The sequence below is a fragment of the Acyrthosiphon pisum genome, chromosome A2 (genome assembly GCF_005508785.2).
Source record: "Acyrthosiphon pisum isolate AL4f chromosome A2, pea_aphid_22Mar2018_4r6ur, whole genome shotgun sequence".
Lineage (NCBI taxonomy): Eukaryota > Metazoa > Arthropoda > Insecta > Hemiptera > Aphididae > Acyrthosiphon > Acyrthosiphon pisum.
This window is the reverse complement of record NC_042495.1, coordinates 111,807,544-111,827,167: the sequence shown is the minus strand read 5'-3', so window position 1 is coordinate 111,827,167 and position 19,624 is coordinate 111,807,544. Positions and strand designations below refer to the sequence as shown.

At 26.6% G+C, this 19,624-nt stretch overlaps 1 protein-coding gene across 9 annotated transcripts in view; it reads left to right on the top strand.

Moving 5' to 3' along the window:
- Positions 1-2,780: 2,780 nt before the first annotated feature.
- The window catches only part of LOC100575918 (rhodopsin), a 59,025-nt gene continuing 42,181 nt past the window's right edge, over positions 2,781-19,624 (top strand). For 5 of the 9 annotated variants that reach the window (XM_003247272.4, XM_029489582.1, XM_003247271.4 and 2 more), the window contains exon 1: positions 2,781-2,913. The gene's annotated coding sequence lies outside the window, so the exon portion shown is untranslated. The other 4 variants (XM_029489579.1, XM_029489584.1, XM_029489577.1 and 1 more) reach the window with 2 other exon arrangements.

Below are 19,624 nucleotides of genomic sequence, written 5' to 3'. Positions count from 1 at the left end.
CTGTTGGCTCCACAGGCCTACTATATACCTGTCTTACCGCTTCGATAAGATAAGATGTCAAATAATATTAAGAATAACTCAGTTGTATATTATCAAATTCCGTGTTACATTTCACCATTTTATTATCATGTTTACTGTTTAGCTTTCCAGGAACTTACCCTAATGTTGCGGAACAAATTCTTTTTATACGTAAGTACAAAAATGACGATAAAGCGTTAGTTATTTCAAGCAGGTACGGTTATAATCGAAATACTAACAACTATTTAATACAATGTAGAACATGTTCATACGATATTAGGTACTGCTCATCGTACTTCGAATAAGTTTTACATTAGTAACACATGACTTATACAAAGATAATAATATCTGTAATAGTTTTCGGAACACTTTGTCTTGACATACTATTTAGTATTTATGATTTTCACATAATATCTATGCAGTGCCACAGAGTTTTTTTTGCAAAGAAATACATTTTTAAACAAACATTTTAATTATTCTTATAAGTATAATATTGGTCAAAAAAAAATAATCCGTTGTAAGTACATGCATTATTATGTTATAGACTTATAGACATATAGTTGACAGAGATTTCGATGTGAACTGAACTGAAAACTCAAGAAAACCAAACTGACTATATGTATAGTTTCAAACGCTAGGTTCAAACTATATTGAAATAGGTATTTAAAATTTGGTTTTTTTTTTAAATTTTTATTAAATATTTACAATCTGTGCTTGACAGTACAATAAGTAAATTTGATAATTTATATACAATAATTTTAACTTGAATAATATGAAGAGGGAAGCCAACCAGTGATGGATGTATGGAACCCAACGTGAAATTATTTTAGGTTATCAAATCTTTTAAGTTTTCAGTATGTTTAAATTGGTTTTTTTTTTAGTTGACAGTTTGACATTGATTATAAGTTTATGTATTAAAGTTGTAAGTAACGATATGAGCGGATTAATTTGAATTCAGAAATGATAGATGTTACTCTCTTTTAGAAAATTAATGGTTGCTTTGTATGAATCGGAGTTATTGGTTTTAATTTTTAAGTTGTTGACATTTGATTTTACAGAGAAATTATCTACACCGATTAATTCTATTAAACATGAACGAAATGTAGACAAATCCAATATTCCTCTTATAAAGATGGGTGGAGGTTTGATTTTTTTGTTCGGTTTCGGTGTTCGAGTCGATATCAATAAGAATTGACTCAGTATTTTTGATTTCAACATTTTCGTTTACAAGTACGGCGTATTTATTTGAAGAATAGATGTGAAAATAGGTTAATTTTTTTAATAGTTTCCGTTTTAAAGTCACTTGAGTTAGAAGAATGATTTCGTTTAGATTTATGTGGGACTTTTTGAAAAGTAGTGTCGACATTTGGAGAGTCTGAGAAAAAAAAACATCATTTGAACCGCTCTATATACGATTTCCTTGTAAAACATTTGAATTTGTATCTTTATTTATTTTTAAATTGACACCATTCTTAATTGGTTTTTGGTTTGAATTTAATTACATCTATAATATCTATCTCCAGGACTTTGAGGCTTTAACAAAATTAGGGCGCCTACCCTGATTTTGAACACTTGTATAATTTTATAATATACAAAAATATGCATTTTAAAATAAATATTAATCATTAAATTAAACACAAGAAATTATATATTTATTTTTTTATATTAACACGCTGAACATTGAAATCTGAATGTGAAATGTGAATACATCGGCTTACTGCTGTGTATCGATTATATTTTGTGCTGTGTAAATGTGTAATATATCTCTAAATAAAATTAATTAGTGATTCTCGAGCACTTCCAGGAAAAACATATGTCCGCGAACCATCAACAACCATATTACATTATAAAAAAAATTAAAAATGAATAATATAAAATATATTAATTACCTATTGGGTAGTTAATATTTTTATGATTGACTGTACAATTTAAAAATTCTTAAAAAAAATGTGTAAATTGTACAAATTTTTCGTATAACCAGACCTGTCCTGAATTGTTATCCTGAACGCGCTTCTGAACTCATGTGTCGTAGAATTTAACATGTTCACATTTTACCACAATAAATTATAGTTGTTGCCTATTTTCTTGTCGAATGGAACAAAACTAAAGAAAAACACAATATATACAATATCTCTAATCTACTTTTTGATACCAACTGGGAACATATTATATCTATGATTTATAAGTTATTACTGACGATTTATTATTTTAAACTGACTATTTAAACGAATGAAACTAAGAAATAAATGTGTAAAAATTCACACATTTTAAATATTTTATTTGTTAAACATTTTTGATCGTTACTTCACTTATTACTTACTATGTAATAACTAATAAGATGTGAATTATATGATTTTAATACTATTTATACTATATATAAATAAATAGGTAAGTAGGTAATAAAATATGATCTAAGAAAAATCCACGTCTAAGCAGATTTTGCAACGTCTTCCAAACTAGGTCAAATCAATTTCATATTTTCCTATATTTTCTAGACCGTTGAAGACGTTTTTTTTTATCATATTAGGTGGTATTATTATTAGTTTATCATTTTTTTTCTATGGGCAACCCATTCGGTTTTCGTGTAAGTTCGGAATACCTATATAGTGAGGTCCTCATAATTAGGGTCGTCGATGTTATTTAAAACCAGCATCAGTCCGATGGTGGTGTGTACGGTCAGGGTCAGAACGTCATACAACACACGGGGCATGGGACCACCGAAGTGCGTTAGTTGCATCCGAGGGCGCACAGGTGGCGGAGGGAACCGGAGGGAACCGGAGGGAGTGCGTCTGTCGATGCGCTACCCGTGTTAGGACCGTTCCAGTCTGCGTTGAATGTCGCGTGCAAACAGGTGCGAGGTTTACGCTGTCGATGACTCGAAAACGCACATTATACGTAAGTTCTTTTACGCTTATTACGGTTTACAAATTGGGGCGTTTGTTATATTATACTGTAATGAAAATATTTTAAATTATCAAAACCATTAATTGTTTAGAAAAAAATAATAATACTATGCATAAAATAATAAAATATATAGGTTATATTGTCTATTAATCTTCTTTTTGAATTTTTTTTTGCGCTCTCAACTACAAAATGTAATAAAAAATACAATATCGACAAGTATTTAAACACAAATTAAGCAAATTAGTCAGTTACATTTTTTTTTAATTTAACAATATTTATATTTTATACATTGTAAAAATATTATTTTTATTACCAAATAATTTTTTCAGTTTCATTATTTTTTATTAACGAAATATGGATAAAAATAATTTAACACTAGTTTTATTTCAATTAAAAAAAACCTAACCTAAAGCAATCATAAGTTTTTTTATAAAATATGATAAGGACAGTAAACTTGATTGGTACAATTTTATAAAAAAAAATAATGTTTTATATAACACATTTATTTTTAATAAAATTGCCATTATAACTCCATCTCATTTCGACAAATAAACATTAATTAAAACTGATTTATATATAAGTCTACATTCATTCATTTTTTTAGATATCATTTTAATAAAATTGAAATTTTTAAACTAATTAAAATAAAGTATTAAATACTATTTCGATTTAGTTTTGATCACGTGAGTTCTTTATACATGTTTATCAACTATACTAACTTAATACAAATAATTAAGGACATTTATATTTATTGAGATCTTATCAATAGCTTAAACTTGTAAGTTAATTATTTATATGTTATAGAATTATAAGATAAAAGAAGATAAAGACGTAGATACAGCTTACATTACATAAAAACCCTATATTTAATTTAATCAAAATCGTTCATATATTATTTGTTTTTCAAAAACTTTCGATAAAATGTGTTCATATTTAATAAACATGAATTATGAACACTTGTTTAATTGGTTTAATTTTTGTTTGTTCATTTAGAAATAATCGTGTTGTTTTTTTAACAAGTAAATCAAACTATAGGATATTATGATGTAGGTATATTGATAATATTAGATGAAATACATAGATAGCCAGGTAGATATATAGTAACACGATGGTTCATGGCTGCAGTAACGTTGTTTAAACTTTAAAGTATATTAATACATTAATTCAATAATAGTGTAAATTGATCTAATTGAGTAGGTAGATACCTATAGGCTATAATGGTAAGTTTAAAATTTCAAAGGGTCAAAAGTTGCGTCTGTAAAAATAATGTATAAAAAAAGTAATTTATCTTTATACAATACAAATAAATGTCTTTTTTTTATCCATTGCCTTATCAGTGTACATTTGAACAATGGTATTTGACTTAAATTCAGCTTGAAATAAGCCTTACTTATTTATTTTACAAGCTTATAATCTCCATGTATGGATGTGTGTCTTGTACTCCGGAGATCTAATATCTCAATATTTTATTCTTTTGTTTTTTTAGATTAACTTTTTATAAGGCCCATTTTAGTATTAGGATTAGATAATAGTATCGATTAATGTAAGAAAACAGATATTTTCTTAGCAGGATAATGTTATGTTTCTCTGGTATTTTAGGTAAATTATTTTATAACAATATAAAGGTAATTTGTTGTGCTAAATAAAAAGTAAATAAAAAGTGAAATATATTTCATTGAGATTAGCTTTAATATATACCTACTTAGGTACTACCTACTAAGTTATAACTTAACTTATAATCTTGAAATCACCATTATTTTTTATTCAAATTATGGTTAATGATGTAAGATGTAACAAAAGTCTACTCTTATTTTATTTTAAATTTAAAACCGAAATGGTACAATACATACTTATTACTTATACAACATTCGTGTACACATTTAGGGATTTATCCATCTCCTTTTAGCGTTTTTTCTATCGGAGATAAAAATGTATAAGAATAAAAACAATATTATGAACTAACGTATTTACTATTTAGTAATTATACATGCAATGATTACATAAATTGTGCGGTGAAAGAAATAAAACAAACAACATCAAATGTATAGTCTTATAAATACATATAATATGTATATATATTAGTATTTAAAATAATTACTTATTCAGAACATGACTAACAATAAAACCTCAAACGTATTAAAATATATTAAAACTTATTAAACCATCCACAACAATTTAAAATATATTGGCAATATAGTTAAATATAATTTTTTTTATGTTTCTATGTCATTAACGGAGTTAAATATGTTAGATTTATCTGACCGAACCTAACCTAAACTTACTGTTCTTCTTATTATTGTTATTAAGATTTATATTTTTAAATAATTCCTATTGAAATTTTTTTTGATTATAATTTACATTAAGGGGGGCTCCATTCGATGAAAAAAAGTGACTTTTAGACCAAAAATCCAGACAAAACTAGAGGAATTTGGTTCGACGGATTTTAATTTTGAAAACTTGTTATGATTCATTAACAAGTTTACAAGGTTTCCATCGAGGTGATTTTTAATATTCCAATTATTTTTAGTGTCATAATGCGTATTAGTGTGTTAATATAAATTATAAATATGAAAATATCTTATTTTTATTCATGAATATCACAGCTGAAAAATAGATATTCAATTCGCCTCGATGGAAACCTAGCAGTGGCGCACACTGGAGAGTTCAAGGGTAGCAGCTGCTACTGATTTTTTTAGTGGGTGAGTGGGTACTGAGATGAGTGTCCCCAAGTCCCAAAAATATCCACAACGTAACAATTCTACTATGTATAAAAAATATAAAAAATAAATTATTAAATAATATAGGCATAGAGGCTATAGCCATTATACTAAAAGCCAATAAGAGGTAAGTAAGTAACTGACTAAATACTAATGAGTATTTTATCATCCATAACATCACAGAATAGATTCGCATGTTTTCACGCCATCACGGTGTTACAGAATACAATAAAATCGGTATTCGTGGGTATTATAAAAAAAATAATAATGCAATATACTACAATATCTTCAGCACAACATTTTTAAAAAATTGGAGAAAAAAAATTATTTTGAGAGCATTGAAAAAATTTTTGATTTCTGTAAAATTTGTAATCTACAAGCTGAAGCGGAAAGTTGGTACAATTTTTGGCAAAATAAGGACTGCACAAGATATTTATTTTATCTGTACGTTTTTTCCAACTTCCGAGTACCTATAGCTGTTGCTTTGAAAATATTTTTGTCTAGCAATATTTTTGCTACAATCTGTACAGCAGAACGTTCATTTAGTACATTAAGGTGTGATAAAACATAGTTACGATCAACAATGGTTGATGATAGATTGAGTGGAATATGCATGTTGAGTGTTTTAGAGAAAAATAAATTCAGATAAAGAGAAATTTATTGAAAATGCACTGACACAAATTGGTAGAGAATGTGCACGGAGATGGAAATTTATATTTAATGAAAAAGAATAATGTATAATAATACCTAATTGTAATGTTTTAATTGTAATAATGATGAAACATAATAATGTATTATAAATAAAATGTATAAAAAAAATACGGATAGTGTATAATACTACAGATACAGGTATGCAGCCCCGGCTATGAAATTTCCTAAATTGGATTTATATTTAATTCACAATAATAATTTTGTATTTTGAATATCGATGGGACGACGATGGCATATTATTCCACACACGAAACATACAATTGGCATTCACACAGTTCGCACAGCAAGGTTATTAGTTACTACAAATCACAATTTACCGTATTATAGTGTTGTGAGTTATTGTTTTTCATTATTTTTTATTACAGTGGCATAGTGCACAATTATAATATTTTTAATTTCCTACAAAATATCGAATTCGAATTACAAATATTGGTTTAGACTTGGTGTTTTCATGTGGTAAAAAAAGTTAAACTTAAATGAAACGAAATATAACAAGGTTATACAATTCTACCTAAGTGGGTGTATGGACGAAGCCCCCAGGGGTCTGTTTTTGAAAGTGACTTGGTGGGTGGATAGTATTTTTCCATTTAATATGCTACCCCTGTTTATTTTTGAGTGTGCGCCACTGAAACGTGGTAAACTTGGTAATCAATGAAAATCAGTTTTTAAAATTAAAATCTATCAAACCATATTCTATCAGTTTTGTCTGGATTTTTAGTCTAAAATCTTTGGTTCATCGACTGCAGTCCCCGCAGCCCCCTAAAGATTTATTTTATGATACGGAATTTAAAAATATTTAAAAAATATTAAAATAAATGAAATCTATGTTTAGAATGTTTGGATTGGTCAAATCTACATAAGTTTTGACTTTTGACAAAACCGACGGAGTCCCTTTAATATATTTTGTATAATTTCTTAAACTACACGATAAAATTAAAAGTAAAGTAGGGAAATTTATTGAAACTGTTAAGTATAACCATCGATATATTTTTTAATATATACATAAATATAATAGTTGTTTAATAATATTTAAAGTTTGAAAAGCAATTTGTTTTTACTCAGTTATTATGTAGTGTATGCCTCATGGTAAAACTATTTGGCATATTCTGCAGATAATAAGATCACATTAGTATTCTAAAATATGTAAATTAAATATAGCATCCGTTGAATTATAAATTTCTGTGATTTCATTAGATATAGCCATTTCTAATGTATGTTGTATGTAACATAAATTAATATTAACATATATATTAAATGTTTAACACCAACTAAACACATTATCATATCATTCGTAATCATCACCGCAGTTGTTTTATTATTATGACAATAAAACTTTTGTAGGTATGATAATGCTACGATTCGTCATGACGTTTACTCAACATCGACTTTTTACTTTTTCAATGTATGCCACATAAATCCCTGATTTTGTAGATTTAAGAAATTTCAAGTAATGATTTTTTTAAATGTTATAACTAGGGTAGAGGACTTGTAGCATTTGCATATTTGTTTTGCACAGTCAAAAAAATAGGAGAGTACGAAACAAATACATTTCATGCTTCCACGAAGCTAATTTTGAAATTGTATTTACATATAAATGCATATTTTGAGGTTTTTTTAGTATAGGACATATATTTTCAATTTTATATTTTTGGAGACATATTTACTTAATTAATAATTTTATTAATTTTTTCTCTTTATAAAATAAAATCTAATTTCTTAAGTATTTTTTCTAGTAATATTCCTACAAAAATGAAAAATATTTCAAAAATGTTTAACAATACTTAATATTTACAATACATTGAAAAAAGGATAAACTACGTAAATCGTAGTTAGGTACTGAATTAGTTACTTGAACGATCTAAAAGCTAAACTAATATGAAACATTGAAACCATAATTAAGTATCAGTCGATTTCAATATATAATAAGTTTAAAAGCTACTGCTATATTATAGGTGTCTTTTACAAATCTACTCTTAAACCTCTATACTTATTTTTAGATTCTGAGTTAAGCTAAGGATCTGATCTATCTGTTTTACAATTATGTTAATTGTTTTGTCTATAGACACTTGTTCGGGTATTAAACTTCGTCCAAACTTTACGTTCAGTCACTCTATGCCTCTATATAGATAGGACATTTACACTATTGTCCCTTTGAAAATGTTCAGGTGCAGCATTTAAACATAAAAACAATATAACCACAATGACAGTGCAGTCTCACTTTTAAAACATTTCATAAATGTATTGTATAATATATGAATATTATAATTTATATATATAGATATAATACAACAAAATATTATTTTATATTATTTTGCATGGGACACCGTAATAAAATTTGTAACACCGGTCCTGAGTATGCATTTGCTTACTGATTAAAACACTAAATAGCCAATTTATATATTATTATACGTCGTTAACGACGTAATACGGTGGAATGCCCTTTGTCCATTTTTTCTTAAATTGATATACTTTGAAGCAGAAAATTAAAAAAATATTTTTGTATTGCTCTTGTAGCCCAAAGTACAATAATCAACAAAGGGCTTTTCCATGATAGTTAATATTATATATTATATGAAATAAGTATACAATATACATATTACATAGATATGTAATATTAATTTTAATAAAAAAAAAAAACAAAATTGTTACAAATAAAAAAAATACGTAAAAATAATTGTATTATCAGCATGTTTTTCTGATCATTAACGACTCTAAAATGGCTAAATAGACTATTTAACCGTGATCACTAATATCTTAGTTCCCTTATTAGTGGACAGTGGTCCCGTGACAGGCAATGCTGTAATAGTTCGCATTCACGCCACACGGGTCAAAACTCGCTATGGATAAGTATACGCCGATCCCTAACCTGAGTAGATAACCGTGTGCAGTATATTACTTAAATTACCGCAATACTATACTACTGTCTACTATGATAGCCGATACGATGATATGATACAATTTGATAAGGACGTGCAGCTGGATTATCACCACGGCTATTTTTAATCGTGATAATAACATTATAAGGATAATCTTATAATCAGATAATCTTTTATCTAAGTCGGTGGAGTAAACGTAAAAAAAAGTTCGGGGGTGATCTATTCCTATCACCCCCCCCCCCCCACCACCATCACTCCACCATGACTATGCCTCTGATACATAGTACATACTACGTACCTACCTATCCATATATATTGTCATAGTATAAGTATATGGATATAACGAAGAATATGTTGTATTCACTTTCAGATTTTGTATACTTAGTCGTTTGATAGGGTTGACAAAATATAGTAAACTATATTTTCATAGAGTATGAACAATAACATGCTATGTTTGAGTAAAACGGAAGTTAAACACGCAACTTACGCACGTGAGTCACAGACAATAATGAGCATTATTTACAACACTCACACTTTTTTTGGTATACTGCATATTATACAAAACTGCTTTCAAACGGACAGTATCCAATACTCTTAAAACTTAAAATTTCAAATGAAATACAAAATCCGAATATAAATTAATTATAATTTAAATAAATAGGTAGGTATAGGTATATTATATACAGCACAGTTGTTTAGTGGCTTAAAGAATTATACACACTTTTATCATGCCTTTGACGTTTACATTTTGAAAATAATATACTACAAGCGAAAAAAATAACAAAAACTGTGATGGGATTGGAGGAGAATTGTAATACTTTATAGTTTATAGCATTTAAGCAAAACAAATTTTACTTTCAGTAAGACGCATATTGTATGTTAGGGACGTTATGTGAATAAGTATCAGAATTTAGAGTAATACATGATACATAAAGATTAAAGGGTAGGTAGCTTAGGTACCTACTCATAATCAATATACAGAGTAATTCTTAAATATTAACAGTAAACGTTCATTATTACAAAAAGAATTATTTTTGCATAAAATAGTATCGTTACGAAGTGTCCCCGGCCGGCTACAGAAAAAAAAATATTTACAAAAGTAATTTCGATATACGAGTATTAACTTTTAAAAGTATTACTCTGTATACGTAATACTTGTAAATGCATAATATTATAATTGTGTAGGTATAACAAAATAAATAATATAACCCCTATAACAGTATAACTCCTCTTTATATTCACTTTTTAGATAAATTTTTTTACGTCCAAAGCTCTACGTTAGCGTAAAGCTCAACGTTACATGTAATTAATTTAAAGAGTAATGTAATTATAGTTGTTAATAAGTGAACTATAGTTTATAATTTAATTACAAATCATTATACCTATTCGTTCTACTGTATATTTAAAAAATGCAATGCCCCTAAAATCTTGAATACTTCAATTTGTATTTATATTATTTTATTTTTAGAATCATTATTGATTCTCACATTAAAAGAGAAAAAATGTAGTACACTATTTTGGTTTTTATTAAATTGAAATACTTTTGCTTGTTTGTTAAAACAAATATTTTATATAATTAAATTGTAGTAGGTATGATAACCATATTTTTTTTATCTCAAGAGGTCAATTTAATTAAAAATAAATAAACAACTCGTTATGTTCTTACTTCTTATTGAGTTGCAATAAAAGTTATTATACGTAGCATTATAAAATACGTATTTATAATTGTTAATAATCAAAAGTACTTACTAAGTCATAAGATCCAAAAATAATGAGTTGTGCTTCTTCTGATGATGACCTAGATAATTGATAAAGAATAATATTAGAACAAATTCTTGATTTGTATAGGCACATAAACTTATTAAGTTATAACTTACAGGGGCGTAATTAGAGGGGGGATTAGGGGGATAGATCCCCCAAAACTTTTTTATAACTGCTAACAAACGTAAATCCCTCCCCCCAAACTAAATTCCTAATTACGCCACTAATAATTTATAAATGTATTATTTCATTCTAATCAAATTTTGATTTCTGAGAAAAATTAAAGTTACTCTGTGCATATAATTAGTATCTACCTACAATATACATTCATATATCAAATAATATCTACATATCAGCGTTAAACGTAAAATAACTAAAATATTTGAAACGTAAAACCAAATTGAAAAGTGAAATAAATTGAATGTCTACAAAAGTAACAAATACTCAGTACTTTTCAAAATAATTGAGAAAAATAAAAAAAAAGACATTTTAATATTTGATAATTGCTTGCATTGTAATTATTTCGTTGCAGGAAAAAAAAAAGTTAAAAATTAAAAATGACAGAAATCGTCCAATAACTTGTTTGTACTTAAATTGGGAACTCTTTAATTCTTTAATTTGTTTAATTATTTCAAATTTGACTGAATTTAAGTAATTTACCAAAGAAAAGGTTAATTATTTTCAAGATTAAGCATATTATACATTATACATTAAAATAATGTATACAATTTAATGAAATCAATAATCATACACTATTATACAAATATTATTTCTTTTTGTAATTTTTGTGCAGGCTTTTAAACTATTTGAAGTAAAAAAAGAATAATTTTAGCATATTTTACAAGTTTAAGAATTATTAAAAGAATATTTTTAAGTTTTTTTAAAGAATATTAAAATTATATTTTAAACTTTTAAGAACCCGAAAATCAATCTTTAAATTATTGCTTATAGGAAAATAAATTAATATAAGAGCAATATAAACGTATTACGTATAGTAAAATGTACATAGAAATATATAGACCGTCTCCGCTTAGAACCGTTTTCCTAATCAATGATTTTTCATTGATTTTATACCTAACACATACATTACAGTGACCTACCCAAAATTCCGAGGTACCCTCTATATCTACCATACGGCAGAGCAACATTCCCAGTTTTTTTTTCAATTTTATTAATCATATATTTTGACTTTTATAATATAACACGAGGACATGAAGTAGTTTTTACTTTATGACATATTCACAAACATTTTTATTCACAACATTGTTATTCATCGTGAAAATTTGCTTATCATTACAGTAACACTCAAATGTAATATAAAATCATTTATAACAAGTAACTTTTAACATGATATAAACAATGATTAGTGCAACAATAAAAGTATTTTAATAAAAACAAATGGAAAATAAAAGTCAATTATTTTTAGTTTTAATTTATTGATTTTCTAAAAGTCACGTTCCTCTCACATGTGAATTCAATTTTCAGACAATTTTAAATTTTAGTGTGTAGATAATTTAATTTAAATAAACAATTTACTTTCTTAATTATTATTCGTGTGTAGCATGAAAATAAGAATATTAACTAATATAGTATTTTATAGCGTTAATATCATATATGTATATATATAATATCTCTTAATTAAACTTTTATGTCAGCATAAGTATTATAGACTTTTATGGCAAACTTATAATATTTAGAAAAGAAAATTATTATATTTTATTGTTAAAAGTGTAACTTTCCTATATTGTTATAAGTATTTTGGATTAATTAATAAATTTAAATATTTAAATAAATATTATATACCTATTATACTCTGAATAATTTTTCAGATGTTTCAATAAAATGTATTGTAAATTACAGAAAATAAAACCCTATACCGATGGGAAAATAATTATAATACATATATCAATATTACCATAAAATATAACACGAATCGAGATCTGTACCATAATAATTATACCCGTATAGCTTATCGGAGAATCAATGTCATAATATTATGGTTTTTAAAACGAAAAATTACTATAAGTATATAATATTATTATACTATTAAATTGATCAGGTATTAACAAAAGTTCTAGCCATTGATTACAACAAACCTGTATGCTGACGAGCTAATTAGTTAAGTTTAGTTCAAACTTTTAAGTTTACTCGAACCTATTATTATTAATTATTACCTGAGCAAAATCAATTACGAGTTGATCAGTAAATTTGACTCATCCCAGTAAAATGTCTTACTGTGGTCTTTTGTCCAATATAATATACCTATTGACAATATTATAACCAATTATGCCTACTTAAATAAAATGGAAAATATTTTTCTTTATAAATAACTTTTATACTAATTAAAGAGTATTTTCAAAATCTCAACAACTATAAATTTATTAACACGTTCAATTATTAAATTCATCAAATACCAATAGATAATTTATAAATAAGTAAGTACTCAATATAATTTTATAATATTGTGATATTATTAATTAATTTCATGCTATAATTAGACAAGTCACGCGTTACAAACAGTTGTATGAACTTCGCTGTGCGTTCTACGATATGTAGGTCGGTACATTTCACCGAAAAGATCATAATAGTTCAACCTGTTCCGGTGCCGTAATTATAGTGTGCATCAATATTGGATGTACCTTTCTATAGTTCCTACCGACATCAGACCACGACATATTTGTTGGGGTTCCTAACTTTATTATACACCGTTCAAACTCAAAATGTATAAGGTATCTAGATTCTAATATCTACACATAATATTTACAATCGATATTCAATATTAAAGAGATTATAGTAATGTAGAAATAGGGTTATATTCTCAGGTGTACTCAGGGTTATTATTATATGATTGTCATTTGTCAATAAAAACGGAACTAGGATAAATCGAAATATAGAATATAATAAGTATGTAACAAATAATTCAATTTTTTTTTTACTAAAAAATGTTATTTTTTAATGCGGTTGATTCTTGATTCTTGGACTACAGTTTTTGTTTTCAAACATAAATGTATGAATTTTTGCCATATTTAACAAAAAAAAAAAATTATAATAATAATACAACCAGTATTATATTGCTATATAGAATATGATATTAAACCTTTTATGACAGACTAATCGCGGGATTTGTATGATTTGTATATGTATTTTGCATAAATATATTATTATTTATTATTATAGCCTACATAAAGATAAAACATAAAATTATTTTTTTTATCTATCGAATTTTCTCAAACTTTAAAATATAAAAATTTAAATAATGATTTTTTCATTATTATTATAATATAGTTTATGTTATAAGTATCTAATATGATTGGCATCTTATACAATACAATCAGAAAAACAAAAATCTAAATTTAAAAAAGTGGGCAAGTGGATGTCGCTCTGCTGTACAATAAGTTACAAGTGGGTCACTGTATAATGGATAGTTACAATGTCCGTAAACAGCTCAAAAAAAGTCAAATTGTTTTCAAAATATTATCGTGTATAGAAAATGCTAATATAAACATTCGGTGAAATTTTCAAGTATCTACAGTCATTCGCTTTTCAATTACAATAAAATAAGAAAATCGTTACATGAAAAATCGAGTGAATATCAAATGTTGTAAAAATATGAATTTCAAACGATCATAAAAATTTAATTTGACTTTGTTATAGATATTTTTTTTTTGATAAAGGTAGATAATCTTATAAGAAATCTTGTATTACATTTTAGATCTTAGATTTAAAAATAAAATTTTTCATAAATTTCTAACTCAAATTAATTTGCAAATGTTCGTCATTTTTACGTATTTTGTCAATATTTGAACTTCAGATACTTATAAAAAAAAAATTGTGACTATGGATTTTTAATTTTTTTCATTTGCCTTACAATATAATAGGAACATTCTATTAAATTTTCAAGCTTTTTTAACCAACAAATAAAATGTTATTAATATTTATAGAAAATAAAAACTAAAAAAAATGGAAACAGCTCAAAATAAGTCAAAATATTTGGAAAATGTTATAGTGTATAGAAATACTAATATGAACAACCTTTGAACATTTCATGTATCTACGGTTATTTGTTTTAAAGTTACACCAAAAACCAAAGTCAATTTTGCGTAAAAATTCCCGTTTTTCCTTAATTTACTTTCGACCCCCCAGAGTACCAACGTCCTAACAGAAAAGATACTGTTGAAGGAAATCCAAGCACTTTTAAGGTCCTAAAAAGTGATGACATACACAAAAAAAAAAAAAAAACACACATCGTTGTAAAATCAATACATTCATCGTTCCACTCAGAATCTAAAAATCTTTTAATTCTTAGGAACTATTTTACTACCTATATAATTAAACATATCCTCTAGTTTTTGGTGTCCCTTTGACATATTTTTTAAAACTTTCCGTCGTACTTCCGAGTTCTGTGCTACATTTTGTTTTATAGTAAATTTCAAATCAATTCTCCAGCTGCTAAAAAAATTTAAAACTATTGAGTTATTGACTTTAAAAAAAAATTATTTAAGGGTTCACTGAGTTGGCCTTACAGAGTATATGAATACACAAAAACGAGAAAAATGATAAAAGAATTATTTTAATTTCTTATGAGAGGCATACAACTAGTACTTGTATTAATGTAAGTCCTATGCATTTTTTTTTTTTTGCAACGACCATACTTTACAAGTGCAAAGAGTTTTATTTTTTCAACGGACTAAAGATGAGTCGACATTTTTGTAAAAGAATATACCAACAGATACCCTCTTCAAGCGTGAGAAGTAGGTATGGAGAAACTACTTGACGGATAATTATATCTCTGTAGGTACAGAGGCAAACGTGACTTCAATGATTGTACGATGCTATATGTATAAAAAAATTCTCCACCAACTTTAATGCATTATATATATATTATTATGTAAAAACGAAAAATATTTTGTTCGTATTTTTATAAGTATCCAAAGGGTTGATAATTTTATATTTTTTATAAGTACCTGCGTTATTTTCTCTCAAATGGCATAACATATTAGTATTTTTTTACTTTTACAATTCTATGCCGTAGCAACTTACTCACCAAACTCAACACTGAAATAAGATATCAATATTATTTATTTAATGTTTAATAATGTGTGTGAAGGGATATCGTTTTAGTTTCAGCCCCTAAGTTTATTGAAACTGAAATATTATCAAGTTTATAATTAGAGTTTTACATAACTCATATAAAACGCTCAAAGTACCATAAAAATTTCATTTATTTGTTAGTAAACCGTGTATATTGTCTATAAATCACGTGCGCTATGTATGGTAATACCTACGTTATTATATTATATTATTATATACGTCTAAATCAATTGTTTTAGCTAACTATATTTGGTACTGATTGAATCTTTATCCCTCTAATTGTACTCATAAATAATTAATGGTCATTTTATCAAAATAGCATGTAACAGTTGCACTGCAAAATAATGTGTAAAGCCATGAAAATCGATGTATTATAATAATATATATTCATGTTTGAATTTGGTGGTACACTGAAGAGGTTCAATCCCTCCAAAAATTAATGAAGCTCTTTCAACAATGTCAATATTTTATGTTGCAATTCTACCATTTTCCCGAAAATGCATAGTTTTTAATTGTTTAATATATTTTACCATGAGTATTTTTTTTTTTTTTGGTTGAGGCTTCGACAACTTAGGTCATTAGCCTTTGGTACTGTGGGGGGTGGAACTGTAGGTTTGTTTGTTTGGAACACGTGGGCAGAATTTTTTAGTGGGCACCCGTAGGTATCTGCCATTGCCCGGGTGGGGGATGGCGGCACTTGTTCTCCGGACACCGTGACTTGCCCGGAGAAAAATGCCGCCCGATGGCCGGGAATCGTACCCGGACCGGCTGTGCCGAAGTCGACGCGTTGACCGCTCGGCCACCTCGTCCCCCTTACCATGAGTATGATTATCTACAGATATATATATATATATTTTTTTATTTATAAAACAATATATTTAAAATCTGTACAAACATGGTATAATAAGTAAGTTTGATGAAAAATTTGACAATGGCGCTTTAGGTAAGAATAGAAAGGATCCCAGCGGTGCCACCTAACAAGTTTAAGTTAATATTATTATGGTTTTAGCAGCTCCCTAGGCCATTGCCTTTTTAAACCTTCTGGATATGAGAGTGGCAGAGTAGATAAATTTAAATAATGGATTGAACAGATATATATCAACATTAAAATAACGGTTCTCTGCATTTCTTTACATTTAAATATTTAATAATAATTGATAACAATTCAACAATTATTATTTAAATTCAAGAGATATTAGCAATTTCGTGACATCATTAATCAGTAATATGCAAATTGTCTTTCTTTCCAATAATACATTTATCATACCTATACCCTAAAAATTCTGTCAAAAACATACAATTTATATTTATTTATTTATTTATTTAGTTCCGTATCTGGTTATTCTTGTATTTATATAGGTAGGTATAACTACTTGTCAATAATTTTAGCATTTGATAAAACATAATATATATAGTACATATACAATTTGAAGGACAAAACATTTTTTTTATTTCTTTGTATGAAAGTATATAAATTAAAAATTGCCCTAAACTAAAAGTCGTGAAACAATTTCCCAAGATCTAATCATCCCTTTTCAAAACCGCTTCACATCATCGTATAATTATACTGCACTGCATACTTCACCAAATTGTCAGAACATTGGAACACGAGGCAATATATAACTAACATAATAATTATGTGAGTAAAATTATAATAAAAAAAAAGTCTGTACAATAAATTTAAAAAAAAAACAATAACGACTGAAATGTTATACATTTTTCTTAACTATCACACATTATTATTTTCAAATTCATTTTAACACTTACAACAAATAGTTACTATTTATTTATTTAGAGAGGTTAAAAAGTATTTAAAATATGAAACTGTAAGCTCGTGTAAGCAAATATACACTATATGACCATATATATTATATATGAATTACAGACAGTAGGTATAAGTGTATGTACCTACATATTGTTACAATAATATTATCTACATCACTAAATAGCACATATTATAGGTTTTTATTTTAATTATTATTCAATAGGTACCTATATAATATATTTCTTTGGACATTTTTCAACTAGTACGAATAATCACAGTATACTTATACAGCAAGCCAGCTGGTTATAACCAAGATTCGCTCCAAAAATTATTTTCAAATGCAATGGTTTCAAATTAAATATTATCCATTAAATTTAAATATTTATATATTGTTAGTTCTGGAAGGCCAAATTGTTTGCCATAAGAATTATATTATTGATTCAAAATAAATTTTAATTGTTACATTCTATAGATTGTGCAATATAACTATTATAATATTATTAGAACCGCAGGATGCAAAACCAATAAATCAACTCCATAATTTTAATATTTTTTTTCTCTGTGTAGGTACTGAAGAAACGTTTGTCTAGGTAATACATTTCTCAAAACGATTTTTTTTCTATAAACCAAATTGTCGCCTATGAAAAATTCTAAGTACGCCTCTATGCAGTGTGCAGTGAAGTATTATAGTATTCATCCGCAAGTCATCACATCATATCCGATGGTTTTACGGAAGCTAGTTCTTCGATCAATGGAAATACTGATGTGCCTGAACTACACGATCCGTGACCGGTTTGATACGATTGCGAATACTATGACATTTCATAAAAAGAATTACGATCATATGATGAAAGCATGACTATTATTATTATTTTTATTATTAATATCATTATGTTTACATAAATAATGTGACTTTATTTTGCTTCGATAGACAAGTGGTGATCATTATTCTGTGAATGGGTGGATTGCTCTTACATGGGTCCACAAGGCTGTTAAGTAAATCATGGCTTGAAATCAATTTAAAATATCGATAAAAATCGTTAAAGGTTATCTAAGAAAACAAAACTAATATTGAAATTGAATTTTAGATTCTGAGTGGAACGATGAATGTATTGATTTTACAATGATGTGTGTTTTTTTTTTAAATTTTTTATTTTTTTTATTTTTTGTGTCTGTGTACACGATAAGTAGTCGAAATAATGCTTCGATTTTCAACTTCAGTATCTTGTTCGATTGGAAAGTGAATATCGTTGTTGCATTGAGGAGGTCAAAATTTAATTCGTAGTAATTTTCAAAAGCGCCAAGAAAAACCAAAGAAAAATTAAGGAAAAACGGGAATTTTTACGCAAAATCGATTTTTCACAAAATTGAATTTGGTTTTTGGTGTAACTTTAAAAAAAATTACCGTAGATACATGAAATTTTGACTGAATGTTTATATTAGCATTTTCTATACACCATAACATTTTCAAAATATTTTGACTTATTTTGAGCTCTTTACGGACATTGTCACTTTTCATTTTTTTTTAGTTTTTTTCCTATAAATATCAATAAAATTTTAGTCGTTTGGTAAAAAAACGTGAAAATTTAATGCAAGGCTCCTGATGTATTGTTACAATAGCAGTTGAAAAATATTAAAAATCCTTAGTCACAGTTTTTTTTTATAAGCATTTAAAGTTCAAAATTACAAAATATGGAAAAATCACGAAAATTAGCAAATTATTTTGAGTTAAGAATTCGTAAAAATTTTTCTTTTTAAATCTAAGATTTTAAAATGTAATG